Source organism: Chionomys nivalis, chromosome X, assembly GCF_950005125.1.
Source record: "Chionomys nivalis chromosome X, mChiNiv1.1, whole genome shotgun sequence".
Classification (NCBI taxonomy): domain Eukaryota; kingdom Metazoa; phylum Chordata; class Mammalia; order Rodentia; family Cricetidae; genus Chionomys; species Chionomys nivalis.
The window spans coordinates 120,925,124-120,940,034 of NC_080112.1; positions in this window are offsets into that span (position 1 = coordinate 120,925,124).

Here is a 14,911-nt window from a genome sequence, read left to right on the forward strand (position 1 = left end):
AAGTCCCTGCCCCCCGACATACATCCAGGCCTAGAAAGCTTTGCATCCGAATAGACTAGGGTCCCAAAAAGCCAGTACATGCGGTATTAACAAGTCCCATTGCCTTTATCAATGGCTTCTCAGTCAGCTGCCATTGTCAGCCACATTCAGAGAGTCTGGTTTAATCGCATGCTCATTCAGTCCTGGTCCAGCTGAATTTGGTGAGCTCCCATTAGAATAGGCACACTGTTTCAGTGGGTGGACAAACCCCTCGCAGTCCAGACTTGCTTGCTCATCTTCTTCCTCCTTCTCCTCTTCAACTGGACCTTGGGTGCTCAGTGAATTGCTCTGATGAGGGCCTTTGTCTTTATCTCCATCCATTGTAGGACAAAGACTCTATAGTGATATTCGAGATAATCATCAGTGTGATAGTGGGGCAAGGCCAGTTCAGGCACCCTCTACTCTGCTGTCCAAGGACATAGCTGGGGACCTCCCCGTGGGCACCTGGAATCCCCTCTAGAGCCAAGTCTCTTGCCAACCCTAAACTGGCTTCTTTAATGTAGATATCTTCTTCCCTGCTCCTATATCTGTCCTTCCTCCATCTCCACCCTTCCACTCCCCCAAGCATTTTTTTTAAAAAAGTCTGCATTACCTTGTGCTAGAGGAACTGGCAGACCCACATGGGATCAGATGTATATTATGTATATGGGACAAAGCCTATTCCTGATTACATCTTAAAACTGTATGAATAATGAGGTCAATTTTGTGTCAGCTTGTATAAATTCAGCAGTTTCAATATGAAAGACAATTCTTTCTGCATATTGTGAATCAGTAACTATATTAAGAGTTTCTTTAAAATCCCTTAGCACCCTAAAAATAACATATAATTCTGTCTTTTGGAAAGAATTATAAGGGCTTTCTTCTACCTTAGTTAAATTTCCTGATTGCACTCTGCCTTTCCTGATTTATTTGCATCAGTATAAAATGCATGGGCTACAGTTATTGGTGCATCCTGTTTAATGCAGGGAAGGATCAAAGTAGTTCTTTTTATAAGGTTAAGTCTATCACTTTTGGGATAATTGTTATTAATCTCTCCTAAAAAAATTAGCACATGTTCTTTGCCAAGGTTCGTTGTCTTCCCATAATTTTTTTAAAATTTCATCAGTAGTAAAAGGCACTATAATCTCTGCTAAGTCTATACCTGCTAGTTGAGAAAAATCTCAATTTTCCTTTTATAATTAATTCAGAGAATTTTTTAATTTCTTACTTGGTTTATGTGGTAAAAAGATTCATTCTAAGAGAGTATCTTCCCTTTGCATTAAAATTCCTGTAGGGGAAATTCTGGAAGGCAATATGACTAAAATTCAACTAAGATTTGGATTTACCCTATCCACATGTGCCTCCTATATTTTTTCTTCAACAACAAGCAATTACTTTTCCACTTCAGATGTTAATTTTCTGGTACTATTTAAGTCTCTGTTACTATCTAAAGTTTTGTTTAAATGAACTATTAGGTCAGGTGTTGTCCCAACATCTGGTCGTAGACTGGAAATGTCTCCAACCAATCTTTGAAAGTAATTCAGTCTGTAATCAGTCTCTCCTAATTTGTGCCTTTTGTGTTTTAATTTTGTGTAAACCTATTTTATAACCTAGGTAATTGGCAGAATCTCTTCTCTATATTTTTCAGAAGCAATTTCTAATCCCCATTTTAGCAAAATTTTGTTTCTTCAAACATTCTAAAGTATCTATGTTTGAATCATATAACAAAATGTCATCCATGTAATGGTAAATTATAGACTTCGGAAATTTTTATGTATTATTTCCAATGGCTGACTTCCAAAGTATTGGCATAGGGTGCGACTATTGAGGATTTCCTGTGGAAAAACAGTCCACTAGTATCTCCTAGTAGGATGAGAATTATAATAAGTAGGCACCGTGAAGGCAAATTTTTCTCTGTCCTTTTCTTGTAAAGGTATAGTGAACAAGCAATCTTTTAAATCAATAACTATAAGAGGGCATTGTTTTGGTAATAGAGATGGCAGAGGAATTCCAGATTGTAGAGGGCCCATAGGTTGAATTACCTTGTTGACATCTCTTAGATCTGTCAACATTCTCCATTTACCAGATTTCTTTTTAACAACAAATACAGGAGAATTCCAAGGGCTGGTTGATTCTTCAATATGGTGAGCATCTAGTTGCTCCTGTACCAGCTGTTTTAAAGCCTGCAGTTTTATTTCTGTTAAAAGCCACCGTTTAACCCATATTTGTTTGTCAGTTAGCCATTTTAAAGGTAGGGCTGTTAGTACTTCTAAAGTTTTGCTAGTTGCTTTGTGTTCTTGTACAGTCTGAGTAGCTGGTGACCTTTGTGTATAGTATCTTATAATATCCTTCCCAGAATTATGAGTTTCTGAGATTTCAGGAATGTTAATCTGCATATTCCATTGGTGCAACAGGTTGTGACCCCATAAATTCACTGTAATATTAGCCACATATGGTCTCAGCCTTCCTCTCTTTCCTTCTAGCCCTATGCATTCAACCCATCTCATGCTTTTTTCACTTGAGATATGGTTTCAATTCCTAGTAATTGAACATCTGCCTCTTGAAGAGGCCAATTTGGACGCCAAGATTTTGGAGTAATGATACTCACATCGACACATGTGTCTTTCAAACGAACAATTATAATATCATTAATACACACTCTTAGCTTTGGTCTTTGATCATTTATAGAAGTCTACCAGAATATACATTTCTTATTCCCTATTGGAATTTTTGACTTTCTTCCATGCCATCATCTAGAACAATATGGTCTTTTACAGATTTTTTAATTTTCCTGGTGAGACATGTCCTCCACAATTACTGGGAATGACTGGGCCACTTTTGGCTTGGGGGCCTGCAAGAGGCCCCTCAAGGAATTTCTCTGATGCTATTGGGTTGCTTTGTCAGTCTTTTGTTGATCTGCATTCAATGAACCAATGTCAGCCTTTGCCACACCTTTCACATATACCTGAAGGCTGAGCCATCCTATTCTTGCCATTCCTAGAGGAGATATTATTCCCAGGAATTCCTTGTCTACAATCCCTTCTCAGATATCCTATTCTACTACAATTAAAACATTTGGCATTTTATGTCTCCTCATTCCTTTGGAAATTGCTTCTCCTACCAAGATTCAGTATTATAGTCAAATGTCTCAATGTTCATTGTATGAAGGATCCATTCATCCATTGGTGCTGATCTAACTTTTTAAGGGCCAAGTATCTTTTTGCATTCTAAGTTGCCATTTTCAAAAGCTAGAGATTCAATAAGTACTCATCTAACATCTGTTATATATAGAGTCTGTTACTCCTATATGTACAGCTTTAGTTAATCTTTGTAAAACATCAGTAAATGGTTCTCTCTGGCCCTGTTTAATCCTGGTATATGATTCAATTTGTTTTCTTGGATCTCGAATCCTGTCCCAAGCATTTAAGGCTGCTTTGTTGCACAGGGACAAGATTTGTTCATTGTAAAGAGCTTGAGCCTGTGGGTCAACGTAAGTGCCCTCACCAAGAATTTGATCTTGGGAAGTCTCAAGTTTGTTTGCTTTTCCCTGTTGTTCTAAAATTTTAGCCTCTTCCCTGAAATAACATTTAAACATCAGTTGAGGCCCATCATCCAGGAATGCTGAAATGAACTAAAACCAGTTGTGTGGCATGACTTTATTGCTAAAGCCCACGTCTTTACCATCTACCTAACAAATGTAGAATGCATGCCACAAGTTACTACTGCTTGTTTAAATTTTTTTTTAGATCATTCATTCATATAGGTATCCATCTACCTTCTTTTGATCCTTTTGGGCTTTTAGAAATTGATGCTTTGTCAGAGTAGATTACAGGGTAGGAAGCTAAATTCCAGGGTAAGTCATCTCTGACAGCTACTAGCAGTGTTGAATTCTGTCCTTGTATCTTCTTTCCCTGCTCATTAGCTTCAATAATTTTCTTAATCATTTCAAATCTTTTTACTACTGTCTTTTGTAAAGCCTCAATCTCTTGACCTGTATATATTTCTAGTGATTTCATTGAGGCATCGAGGCTCTGGTACTTATTCTGAACATGCAATTCCAAGGTCTGACATTTTTACTTTAAAGATAACACTTGTTGAAGGAGATACAGCTGTGTTCCTACAGCCCAGCTCCCAGCCACCGGCTAGCTTTACCAGAAATAATTACACAGAAACTGTATTCATTTAAACACTGCCTGGCCCATTAGCTCTAGCTTCTTACTGGCTAATTCTTACATCTTGATTACCCGTTTCTATTAATGTGTGTAGCACCCCAAGGTGCACTTACAGGGAAGATTCTAGCCTATGTACATCCTGGGTCAGAGCTTCATCGTGTCTGCCCCCGAGAGGAGTGCTATCGAGTCTGAGCTCACTTCTTCTTCCTCCTAGCATTCTGTTCTATTTACTCCACCTACCTAATTTCCGTCCTATCAGGGTCAAGGCAGTTTCTTTATTTAAAAAGTGACCTTCCTCCATCATTTCCCCTTTTTCTGTTTAAACAAAAAGGGAGGAAGGCTTTAACTGTAACATAGCAAAATTACATATAACAAAACAGTTATAAAGCAAGAATGACAGTTACAATATTTACATCTACTTTACCTTTTATCATAACTAAGGAAATCTATAACTATCTATATATTCTTTAACTCCATCAAAGACTCCAGAAGGATATAATATTACCTAATCAAACAAGAAATAAGCAGCTTCCAAACTCTAGAAATGACAGAGACATTTCGCTGCCTGGACAGTCACCCAAAATTCCTCTGTACCATTGGGACATCCATCTTCGGCCTACAGGCCCATAGTATCCAGAGATATTTTCATGAAGCAGGAAATTTCAAAGGCAGTTCAGTCACTATCTGCTGTGTCCTGCAGAATGTCTCACAGAATCTTTCATGAATCAGGAACCCCGAAAGATCATCTCACCTTTAGGCAAGTTCAGCAGTCCTCTTGCTGCAGGTTCTTTGTGTCCAGTTCATGCAACAGTCCAGGCAAGAGCAGTTTTCTTGCCCAAATGGCTATCAGACTCCATAAGGATCCTCTCTGATGCCCATCTTTTTCTTGAAGTAGATTTGTGCTGCCAGGAGCAGACATGTCTCATTGTCATGAAAAGTCCTAAGTTATTAAAACATTAAATGTCATATTCTATAGTCTTTGAAAGATATGAAGAATGCCTATTCAACTAAAATATGTATACATATATCTAGAAAATCTAACATGACTACAAACTTGACTACTATTAATGATTATCCATTAACAACCTATATACATTACATTTTTACATGAACTACAAAATCACAATACCTTAATCAAGATCAGAAATACATATACATATAACACAATTGACCTTAAATTTAAATCACTAAAGCAAAATCCATATCAATGAAAATTATTCATATCTATATCATATCCCCTTTTAAATGTAAAAGAACATTTATAAACAATATTTGGGAACACGGGCGCAGTTTTTTCTCTCGAAACTGCTTCCTGCTATATGGGGGCATTGTTAATCAGGTCTTTTATGGTGTAACCTGTGTGCTAGATTCATGTCAGTCAGCAGTTGAGTGAAGTGATTTTTTTGAAGGTGTTCACAGCAACCTTTCAGGAGGGCGTAGTCCATCATACCATATTGGGATGGAAGCAATCCACAGGATCTCATCCTCTGTGAAAACAAAAGAAATTCTTTTCCAAAGCATCATGTTCTTAGATCCAAATTCTGAAGTCATACCCTTATGATATCCATTCTGGTCTAGCTTGGCAGCCCATATAACGAAATGTCTCTCTGTACTTAGCTCCTTCACAGTCAACAATTGTAAAGAAAACACAAGGTACATAATCCAGACTCTGCGAATTTTCCATTTTTGTGCAGCTTTATTTTAACCTCTATTTTGTTTATTTTTACTTTTTGACTTTTTGAGACAGGTTTTCTGTATATCTTTGTTTTGGAATTACTCTGTAGACCAGGCTGTCCTTGAACTTTCAGATATCCATCTGTCTCTGCCTCCTAGGCATTGGGATTAAAGGCAAGTGCTACCACACCTTGAAGTCACAGAGGTCAATCTCCCTCTGCCTCCCAAAGGCTGGGATTAAAGGTGTGTACTACCACACCCAACTACTCTCTTTCTTCCTTTTTTTTGTTTTTTACTTTAAGAACTTTAACTTTTAGCCTTCATATATTTTTAACACACTGTAAACCATTTAGAAATTTTCTTTGCTTTTGAATCTCCCTTTACTGTATCTCTCTCTCTTTCTGACCATATGAGCCTTTAAATTACTGAGCAATATGGGTAATGATTAAAGCCGTGGCTTTGCTGGCTAGATCCAGCCCATTCCTTAGCTTTCCAGCCTCATGGCAGAGGTAACAGCTGTAGCCATTTTTATTGCCACAACTCTATGGCGTTTCAAGGTCTCTGCCAGCAAGCAAGCTGCAACACTATATCCACAGACAACACTCAAGTCCTTTCTCTGTAGCTGGCCCTCCTGCCTCAAAGAGTCAGAGTTTGCCCTGGCAGGGTAGCCCAGAAAGTCGGCATTTTAAAACAACTCAGACTTTTTTTTTCCTGCTAGTACTGAAAACAAACAAGCATTCAGTTGGCTTTTATCAACACCATTTAAGTGTTTCTTGGCAGGACCTCTTAAGAGCTGCAGGGTTTTGCAGCTAAAGCTGAGTAAGGAAGCCTCTCTTAGATGAGAGTGCTTGCTTGCCTCTAACAAGCAGAGCAGACCCGAGAAATTGCTGCTACCAAGAAAACATGCTTTACTCTATTCTTTCCCAAGCTTTCTCAGGCTTTCTGTGGACTAAGTTACCCACGTTGGGTGCCATTCTGTTGTAGGAGCTGCGTTCCTGCCTCCCAGCTCCCAGCCACCGGCTAGCTTTACCTGAAATAATTACACAGAAACTGTATTCATTTAAACATTGCCTGGCCCATTAGCTCTAGCTTCTTACTGGCTAATTCTTACATCTTGATTACCCATTTCTATTAATGTGTGTAGCACCGCAAGGTGCGCTTACTGGGAAGATTCTAGCCTACGTCCATCCTGGGTCAGAGCTTCATCGTGTCTGCCCCTGAGAGGAGAGCTATCGAGTCTGAGCTCACTTCCTCTTCCTTCCAGCATTCTGTTCTGTTTACTCTGCCTACCTAATTTTCTGTCCTATCAGGGCCAAGGCAGTTTCATTATTTAATCAGCGACCTTCCTCCATCACACTTCATTCTTGGACATTATTTGGATAGCATTCAGATTGTTTCCTGGAGAGATACTCTGTTGCAAGGAGGACCTACTTCTTCATCCCAGCTGCCCTGCTAGCTTAGCCCTGAAATAATCACACAGAAACTGTATTAATTAAATCACTGATTGGCCCATTAGCTCTATCTTCTTATTGGCTAATTTTTACACCTTAATTTAACTCATTTCTATTAATCTGTATATCACCACGTTACAGTGGCTTACTGGGTAAAATTCTCAGCATTTGTCTCTGGTGGCTCTATGACGGCTCTCTCTGACTCTGCTTTCTTCCCAGAATTCAGTTCTGTCTTTTCTACCTACCTAAGTTCTGCCCTATCAGTACAAGGCAATTTCTTTATTCATTAACCAATACAAGCAACACACAGTGGGGACTCCCACATCAATACTCTATCTGCTAAACTATCATAAATTTTTAAGAAATTTCAATTGTCAAATTCAACAGTATGAATTCTTTCAGATAATTTCTCAGTACCTTTTGACATGTACTCAGTTTTGTCTGTCAAATTAATGTTACCCTTTTCAATAATATTAATTTTTTCTGGTAACCTTTGATTTTTGATGGTATTAATCCTGTCAGCTAGCTTTTCATTATTAGTCTTTAAAGACTGCATCATTTCTAAAATTGCCTCATTCTTTGCTCTGTTATCAAACCATTTTCTTAAGGATATACTATGAAGAAAAAAAACTGAGTCCCTATATCCAATAAGTGGATGTATCACAATAACCATATAAGCCTTGTAGAATACATTCCATAGTATTAGCAAAAAAGTTACTAAAATTCTCTATGGTAATATTGTCTGCAATTACATAACTTTCAAGTTTATTGATGTATTAATTAATAAGATATTGACCTGGTATGAGGTCCAGTAAATTGTTTCAGGTGTAATAATCTTTATTGTCCAGCAGGTGTTGTGGTTGCAGAGTCATGACTAGTGGTGTCACCTGGTGACATCAACAGTCCTGAGAAATTTTGTTTTCCCTGCCTTGGTGCTGGTTAAATACTGAGAAATATGCTTTGTTTGACATATTAAAAGCAATTATATCAATTCTGTACACAAAGCTAGATGCCCAGAACTCAGAAGCAGGGAGTACAAACTAGAAGCTGTGCAAGTTGCCACAGGGCAGGAAACACAGGGAGGGTTATGTGCAAGCTTGGAAAATTTCCAAGTTGCCACACGTAGTTAGCTTCACTGTGGTTGGGGTTTTACAAAAATAAATAAAAAAAATAAAACACTTAGTAGGTAAAAGCAAGCCATGCGGGCTGGGGTAGGGAACTTTCTGGGTTTTGGAACGGTTAGGCCTCTAAGCTGGTCCACCTAGTAGGTGTGGAGTTTGGATCTATATGGAGCGCCAGATGAAGACAGACACCTAAAAGAAATCCCAAAATAGCTCAAAATTGAGTATAATCGAAGGTAATTTATTCAGGGGATAGACTCACAGATTACAGATCGAACACAGATCCCACAGCTGGAAGAAAGGCTGGACACATGCTTTATATCAACATATATAGTATAAGAGGCCATGCCCAAGTGGGCAGGTAACTTAAAGGCTACTGGCTATTGAAATTTCTGAAGCATGCTGCAGAAATTTGAAAACTCTTTTGATTACAATGATTTTGAAGATTCATTGCTTACTGGCTCTTTTATTGAAAAGGTTAAGTGCATAAAGACTGCTTTCTTGATTTCAGTAATGTATTTCTTTCACATTTGTTCTGAAAACACCAATAATGTATAAATTGATGCTGAATATTTACAGACAGATGACACATAGCAATGTAAATTCATTCCAATCCACACTCTTGAACACTGTTAGGAGATCCTATTACCTTCTCCGATTTCTATTTCCCTGAGGCATTATTCCAAACCTTACCTACTCTCTTCAGAACACCCAATCATGCCCAACTACATTGCAGAACCCAATATAAAATCTAAATGCAGGAAATACTCATTTTAAAGGGGAGAAGTATTGTCTCTCTTCCCAGCCTGTGACTCAACTTATCACAATATTCTTTTTAATTTTTTATCTGTACTTATGCTAGTTGGAAAATATAAAATGATCTTTTCATGACAAATAACATTATATTTTGCTATACCTGTACATTGTAGAATGGCTAAGTCAAGCTCATTAGTACATTCATGAGTTCATATGTTTATTTTGTGGTGATAACACTAAAATCTATACTCTTAGCTATCTTCAAGTATATTTCAATAAGTAGAGTCACCACGTGGTGTTATAGATCTCCTGAACTTATTCCTCATGTTTAGATAATATATGTCTTATTTGACAAACGTCTCACTAAACCCCAGAACATCTGGCTCCTGGAAGCCATTGTTCTTTCCACTTTTTAAAAAAATTCCACATGCAAAAGAGATCATGTTATATTTCTCTTCCCATGCCTGCCTTAATTCATTATGCATAATATCCTCTAGCTTAATCCACATTGCAGCAAATTAAAGGATAATTTGTTTTAATTATAAATAATAATACAGTGTATAGATATACACATTTTACTCATTCATTCAAACATTGATAGGCACTTATTTTTCCACTTTAATTGAATTACTTCTTTACTTCTCTGTTGAATTTCTTAAATGTTGTCAAAATTAACACTGCATTAGGTATATGCTTTGCAAATATTTCTCCCACTGAGAAGTTATCTCTCTATAGTTGCTCTCCTTTGTTATAAAGAAGCTTTGGGGTTTGTTACAGTCCCCATTTTCATATAAAATATGCAGGTATTGTTTCTCTCCTTCAACCATGTGAGTCCTATAGACACAACAAACCAAAAACAAAAATGCAGTTCTCATCATAAAAGGAATAGGAGATAGTTTATTCGGGAACCAAATTTGAGTGGCCATGTCCCAAGATCATAGATTTAAGTTACCAAAACTTCCATGTGACAACATGGAAGCAGCATTATGATATCTTTATAGTTTTACAGAACAAAGACAGTTATAAATCAAGACAAGTTTAAAATTCATTGGTGAGTATCTCAGAAAGGAAAATACAGCAAGAAGTGGAAGCTAATCTATGGGCCTCAGATGTTAACTGATGACATTCTTAGCTTTGGGGTTGATAGAAGCTCATGGTCTGTTGAGTCAAAAGATGCTAGTTCTGATACAGAGTTGGGCAATGGATGGCTATTCAGGAGGCTAAAGTTAGCTCAGATGAGGTAATTAGCCTCCACATTTGCAACATTCCAACCTTTCCACATCACTATTGTTCTAAACAACCAGCACCTGCAGACAATTTTTTTTCCAGGAATTCTCAATGACAATTCCAAAGATCAACCTCAGGCTATGAGGCATGAGAGCAGGTGTCAATCTCATCATCCTTTAACTAATTTTATGTAGTGTAAAAAAAAGCGCAATTCAATATCTTGTATGTATGCATGTGTGCATATACTTACAATGCACTGTTGGTTGAAGTGTTCTGCTTCATGTTACATGTATTTGGGAATCTTGTTGAAGATCAACTGTTATGTGTGGGCTTATTTTTAGGTATTTCTTCTATTACATTGCTCTACATGTCTCTTTTATGACAGCATCATAGTGCTTTGATATTATAACTTTACAGATTATATATTGTGGCCATTTGATTGAGAATGGCCCCATAGCTCATGTGTTCATCTCCAGTTTGTGGAACTGTTTGGGAAAGTTTAGATGGTGTAGCTTTATTGGAGGAAGTGTGACACTGGGATGGATTTTGATAGTTAAAAAGATTCCTGTCATTCCCAGTGTTTTCTCTCTGGCTCCTACTCATGGATAAACATGAGCTTTCAGTTGTTCTTGCTGCCATGCCTTTTTTTTGTCTTTGAACATATTTATTTGCATATATGTATAACCACAAGTTTGTAGAATTGGCTTTGCTCTATCAAATGCTACACTTTCAATTTCGTTGTGTCCCATATCATTGTCTTTAGATAACTTCTTCTTATCAGCTGTCCCACTATAAATGCCTGACTCTAGCCATGGTCATAGCCTTGTCTTCAGAATGTTAAAGTTTTTGAAAACTGTCAATCATTTAAAGAGCAAAGTGCTTTCTTGAAGATTTTGTTTCTCACTCTTTCTTTTTTTTAAGATTTATTTATTTATTGTGTATACAATATTCTGCATCCATATATGCCCACACTCCAGAGGAGGGCGCCAGATGTCATTACAGATTGTTGTGAGCCACCATGTGGTTGCTGGGAATTGAACACCCTGCTCTTTCAGAGGTGCTGCCATACCTTTGTTCCACCATAATGAACTTTAAGCTTCTGAAACCATAAGTACAACTAAATGCTTTCGTTTAGAAGTTTCCTTGATCATGGTATTTTTAGACCAAAAAATAACCAATAAAAAAGTAAACAATACATGTTAATTTAGTATAATATTTTCTATTTCTGAAAAATCAACAATGGGATTTTATAGGGAGAGCATTGGATTTGCTGATTGTGGTGGGTAATCTGCATGGAAATTATAATATTAAGACATCCAATTCATGAAAAGAAGTATTTCCATTTTGTGGAAATCTTTACTAAATTCCTTCAGCTAGTTGTTAGTGTGCTGATATACTTGCATCTTTGGTTCATTTTATTTCTAAAAATTTTTTTTCTTTGTAATGATCTTATAAAGATGCTGTTTTCTGCATTTCCTATTTAGATTGTTCCTTACTAGCCTCAAGTAAGACTACTATTTAGAATGTTGATTTTATATCCTTGAAGTTGGAGGGATCTGTTTATTAGTAATAGTGTTTTTGTGAAATATTTAGAGTTTTCAGGATATAAAAGCATGTTAAATTCAAGCCAGAACATTTTATTCCTTACTTTCCAATTTGTACAGCTTTTATTTTTATTTCTATGTTGTGTAACTATGCTGATTATTATCATTATTTACATCAGTATGTTGAATGTACACAATAAAAAGTATTAGTGCCTTGTACCTGATCTTTGAAGAGATTTTTTTCAATTTTAAGCTATAGAATTTTTACATATGAGTTTTTATATTTATGTATTTCTCCTGGTGAAGCATTGTTAATATTTGTCAAGTGATTTTTTTAGCACCATTGAGATGTTCATGTATTTTCCCTTTATTATGGTAGTTACTCTGCTACATTGATTTATATCCATGAGATATAAATCATTGTAACATTGGGTAAAATCTATTCACATGCTTTCTTTTAATGTGCTAGTTTAACTGGCAGTATTAACTAGTATTAATTGTCAATTAATACAGTAAGATTGCTAGTCTTAGACTGAGGACTCTTGGATCAATACTTACCAGGAATATTGGTGTATGTGAAGGGTATGGATTACTTTTCCTCTTGGTATATGGATTACTTCTCCTTTGGCTTTGATATCAGAATTATGTTGACTTTGTATAAAGAGATTGCAAATATTTTTTTCCATTTGAATTAAAATGGTGGTTTGAATTAAAATGGCCCCAATAGGCTCTTATGTTTGAATGCTTGGTCCCCAAACATTCAACTATTTTGGAAGAATTAGGAGGTGTAGCCTTGTTGGAGGAAGTGTGTCACTGAGGGTGGGTTTTAAAGTTTCAGAAGCTCACACCAGACCAACTCTCACTTACTGCTGCCTGCAGATCAGGAAGTAAAGCTCTCAGCCTGATGCATGCCTGACACCATGCTTCCTGCTAAGATGGTTGTGGATTAATGGACCATGAAGTCTAATTGCTCCTAATATTTAAAATCCAAAGTCAGATATAGAGGTAAATGCTGAACGATCAGATAGACAAAGGAACAAGTCACAGCCTCCTCTTACCTAACCAACTTATCAACCACAAAGGGGCCAAGCTTCTGTCTCCAACCTGCATTATCTCTTCCTCTGTCTGCCCAGCCATATTATTTCTTGTTTCCTCCTCCCAGGTGCTGGGACCCAAGGTATGTGCCACCACTGTCTGGCCTTTATGGTAAACTAGTGAATAGCTCTGCACTCTGATCTCCAGACAAGCTTTATTTGTTAGAGCACAAACAAAATATCAGCACAGACTAATCCTCGGTAACTGTAAACAAGTCCCCAATTAAATATTTTCTTTAATAAGTGTGGCCTTAGTCATGGTGTTTCTTTACAGCAATAGAGCAGTTACTAATAGCACTATAGTTTATAAGATTTTAGAGAAGGGGTTGGAGAGATATTTCGGCAATTAAAAACACATACACTCTTGCAGGCATTTTGAGATCAAATCCCAGTCACAGAACCACATGAAATTCCAGCTCTAGAGGGATTCAACACCTTCTTCTGGACTCCTTCACAGGCATGCCCTTAGACCAACCTAGTCTAGATCATCCTTCCATGAAACTCTCTTCCAAATGATTCTATAACATACTAAGTTGGCAATCAAAATCAACCATCAGAATTGGTTACCCTACATAGGTTTGCTCTATTTCACTCATGGATATATCTTGCTTGACCAACCTGCAGTGTGCCCACAGAGTCTACCATCGAGACCATGCTTTTCCAGCTGCCAACATAGAAGCTGCAATCACTGCAAGGGCTAGCCATCAGGAAGAAAGCTTCTAACCCAATTCCTGCAAATTGAGCATATGATAGCTTCATATGGCTTACCATCTAATCTGGAAAGTAACTAACAACTTAGGCAATTGCCTGTATTGTTTTGGGAGCATTATGAAATTCTCTGACCAGCAACATTTAGGAAGGAAGCAAACTTGTAGAACTGGGATTTTAATGTAATAGCCTATAGAGTCTGGGAACAGCTTAAATATAGAGTTTTGTTTTGTTTTGTCTTTTAACTATCTGAGGCCTTCCATTTCATTTGACACTCAAACATTACCCACACTAACATTTCTTTAAAATTACTATGAATTCTTAGACATTTTTATTCTTAATTCTTTTTCAAAATGCATAATTGCGACATTCACCTCTAGGGAAATTTCTGAATAATTTTCTTCTAAAAACAGGGATTGGCAAGGTAGACTACTCTAAAATTAAATTATTAGCCCATTATTTATGAACTGTTTTCCATGCGTCCTTTTGATTGTGGAATTGTTTGGAATTCTGGGGATAAACATGTCTTGTAGGTACATCTGTCCACTTAAGAATCACTTTATGTACCATGCCAATGTAATTACATCATTCATTAATTTCAACCAACGTTATACGTTCCATCCATTCTTCACTGTTCTTTTCTACCAATATCTTGCCTCCTTGACTGCCAGATTCCACTGATTTTATACTCTTCTTCCATTCTTTAGGTTCACTGTAATGTTAGAAAAGTCATAGTAGATATATTCAAGAAATCATCTAGAACCAAACATTTTTGTTGTCTGTCTCAGTGTAGTGTTCTTATACTGGAATTTCTCTTTGTGGCATACTGAAGAAGTTACATCTTAAACTAATTTATCCTTTCTATTTTTTGATTATTTTAATTTTTTATCGAGACAGGGCTTTTGATTAACCAGGGTGGCCTTGAACATTCTATGATGTGGGAATCCCATCTGTATGCTGTGAATACCATTGGTTAATAAAGAAGTTGCTTTGAGCCTATTGCAGAGCAGAAGAAGTCAAGGTGGGAATTCCAAGCAGCGAAAGGAAGATAGAGTAGGCAGAGACAGAGATGGAGAACAAGGAAAAATATACTTTGCTTGAGGGTGTCATTACAGGGCTAGCAAGAAACCTGGCACTGGAGAAATT